Source organism: Alosa alosa, chromosome 6, assembly GCF_017589495.1.
Source record: "Alosa alosa isolate M-15738 ecotype Scorff River chromosome 6, AALO_Geno_1.1, whole genome shotgun sequence".
Lineage (NCBI taxonomy): Eukaryota > Metazoa > Chordata > Actinopteri > Clupeiformes > Clupeidae > Alosa > Alosa alosa.
In genome coordinates, this window is record NC_063194.1 from 31,868,617 (window position 1) to 31,872,045 (window position 3,429).

Consider the following 3,429-nt stretch of genomic DNA (forward strand, 5'->3'; position numbering starts at 1 on the left):
GACAAGAATGTTTCTAAATAAAGACCACAGGGTCTGCATGTCATCCTACTTGTAGTCCTACAACACTTTACTGCAACACTGCAGCACATCAACTGTACATTACTTTAACACTTTACATGTACTGACTTTACATTACTTTAACACTTTACATGTATTTTACTTTACTGTACTTTACCTTTAAAGCAACACCAAAGAGTTTTTTGTACCTTAAAATAATGTTTCCAAAATCGTTTCAGTCGTTCATCAGCTTGTAACAGGGTGAACGGCACTTCTGCATTCGCTTCGCAGCCCTCTATCGGCTATAACCGCACTATGTAAGTTTGCCAGATCGGGTAGTGGATCTGTAGTTCAATGGAATGAGACATAAGAAACTACAAATTTGACTCGCATCTGATGTCGCAATACATCATACTTTCATAAATCGTGCAACATATTCTACCTTGCCTGTGGACATTGTTATTTGCAAAGCCGGTGCTGGATAAACAAATAGCGTGCGTGCGACAGAGGGAAAGTTCTTTGGTGTTGCTTGCTTTACTCTAACACTTTGCTTTCAGCAAACACTTTACTGCAGCACTGCAACACATGTACTTTGCTTTAAGTCTCTCAACAATTTATTTTCAACAAACACTTTGTTTCTCTGCAATACATGTCCTGGCATCTATTTCCTTATGAGAAATGTTTGTATAAATCACTGCATTTTAAACAGGTTTGTTATGTCATTTACAGTTAGGTCTTCCCAACTCTGATAGCAATGTATACAGGTAGGTCTCAAAAAAATTGAATATCATGAAAACATTTTTTCCCCATAATTTATTTAAAAAGCTAAAACTTATGTAATATAGATTCAATACAAAGTCAAATATTTCAAGCCTTTTTTTAGTTTTAATCTTGATCATTATGGTATACAGCTAATGGAAATCAAAAATCTAGAATCTCAAGATCTTAGAATAAAAAATGTATTATACAGAATTGTAGACCTGAGATGAGCTCTGATCAGCTAATTAAGTGAAAATATCCACAATGTTTTCCTGAGCCTTTAATCAGACCCACCTGTAGTTCTACAAATGAAGATCATTTAACAGCCACACATCCAAGGCCAGTGGACTTTGGTCAAAAGAGTTTCCTCCCCGTCGGGGAATTGAACCCCGGTCTCCCGCGTGACAGGCGGGGATACTCACCACTATACTAACGAGGAGTATATCAGCTGGCAGAGTGTCGAAGCTGAAGAGTAATGGCCAGCGGTCTGTCAGTGTCTAAACTCTGGCTGTAAATCACCCAACACATGGCCCCATCGTCATGGCGATGCACTCCGGCCCCTACCGTCACATGACCACAGGTCATTTACACCCAAATTTAGAGTTGCTACGGCAACTGCTGTTGCCTCCACAGGTGTTAGATTATGAGAGTGGCACTTTCAGCAAACACTTTACTGCAGTACTGTAACACACCAACTTTACTTTATTTCACTTTAGTTTACTTTAGTTTACTTTAGTTTATTTTAGTTTATTTTACTTTTTACCTTTAACACCTTGCTTTCAGCAAACACTTTACTGCAGCACTGCAATGTATGTATTTTACTTTAAGTCTCTCAACACTTTACTTTTAACAAACACTTTATTGCATCTATCTCCTTATGAAATAAGTTTTTTCTGGAGAGAATTCTCAGAATTCTGCTCTCAGAGATTACACATTCATTGTGTAATTTGTAAATAGTTTTATAAATCAGTGCATTTTAAACTGCTTTGTCATTTGCAGTTAGGTCTTTCCAATTCTGTAGGGTTTTCAGAGAAACTGATAGCAGTGTATATAGTTCTACAAATAAAGATCATTTAACAGCCACACATCCAAGGCCAGTGGACTTTGGTCAAAAGCATTTCCTCCCCGTCGGGGAATTGAACCCCGGTCTCCCGCGTGACAGGCGGGGATACTCACCACTATACTAACGAGGAGTATATCAGCTGGTAGAGTGTCAAAGCTGAAGAGTAATGGCAGGTGGTCTGTTGGCGTCTAAGCCCTGGCTGTAAATAGATAGATAGATAGATAGATAGATACTTTATTGATCCCCAGGGGAAATTCAAATCACCCAACACATGTAGCCTGGCCACACCCACCTTGATCTCCTTTCATGGAGATACTAGGCCATCTCCGAAACGTATCCCTACCCACTCCCCCTCGATTACTGAGTGAACTCGGGTGGGAAGCACCCTCGCAGATAAATTAAGTTCCCTTGATTAGCGCATACAGTTATAATAGCGCACTCAGCTTTGGGACGGACTTCACTCTCCCTAGCGGAAGCTGGTTATCACGAAACCATGGATTTGTTTACAGGCGTGGCCTACCCACACGGAACTAACATTTTGAAACGTCCTCCATGAGGTTTTGCATTAATTGACACACACCCTCGGCAAGTAACCATCGCTGTTCACGTGGCGTTAGAGGGTTTATAGCACACTACCACTAGGTATCAGGAATTGGTATCGGATGGCCCTTAATTAATATGGCAGACCCTCAGTGTGAATGCAAACAAAGAAAGTATAAATGGCTAGGGAGAGGGCGAAGTAACTCATTTTGGAAAGGGACATTGTCTGGAACATCATAGTTCACTAACTTTTCCATTGGACCGCTAAAAGGTTAGGCCAATCAGCGACGAGAGGGAATGACGCTATAGTTTCGAAATCAAAAGGGGCTGTGATAAAAGGTAGCAGCAACGCCAGCAAACATCTAAAAATGCTGTCGGAAGAATGGATAACACTTTACTTGACAGTATCGACATAAGAGTGACATGACACTGTCATGAACACATGACACTGTCATGACACATGAATCCTAACCTTAATCCTAACCCTAATTCTCTATCCCTAACCCTAACCTTAAACCTAACCCTAATCCTAACCCTAACTTGTTATTTTATTTCCTTTTAACTTTTATTTTATTCTGTTTTATTTAATTTATTTGACTTTTAGATGGGATTAGTGGGGCGGGGACAACTGGCCTGTCCATAATGGTCCAAACAACCACTCACCAAAACAAATTTTAATTCTAATTTCCTAACTTGTAATGACAAAAACCAAATGTCACTTAATAACATAAGCGTTATGTCATAAACATTTATGACTTGTTTATGACACATTCATGACAGTGTCATGTCAGTCTTATGTCGATACTGTCAAGTAAAGTGTAACCTAAGAAGGTGTACATTTACACAGTGAAGGTAGGCCTACAAACACTGTGTCCGGACTGCTGATGCTGTTTATTGTCAGTTTGTAAAGTTTTGGAGAAGTAGGAAGTAACATTAGGAATCCCTGATCAATGTGACGGGTTAGGCTGGACCAGTGATTTCAAAGTTAGCGCTATGTCTACGCCCGTCACCATGCTAGTGTTGGAAAGGTTTCGCAATCGTGAGTGTCCAGACTCTATTCAAAAGTGAGT

At 39.9% G+C, this 3,429-nt stretch overlaps 2 non-coding genes across 2 annotated transcripts; both read right to left on the minus strand.

The window, feature by feature from the left end:
* Nucleotides 1–1,123: 1,123 nt before the first annotated feature.
* Nucleotides 1,124–1,195, minus strand: trnad-guc. The gene has a single exon. It is a non-coding gene; the product is annotated as a tRNA-Asp (tRNA).
* Nucleotides 1,196–1,877: 682 nt separating this feature from the next.
* On the minus strand, nucleotides 1,878–1,949 carry trnad-guc. The gene has a single exon. It is a non-coding gene; the product is annotated as a tRNA-Asp (tRNA).
* Between the last annotated feature and the right edge of the window lie 1,480 nt (nucleotides 1,950–3,429).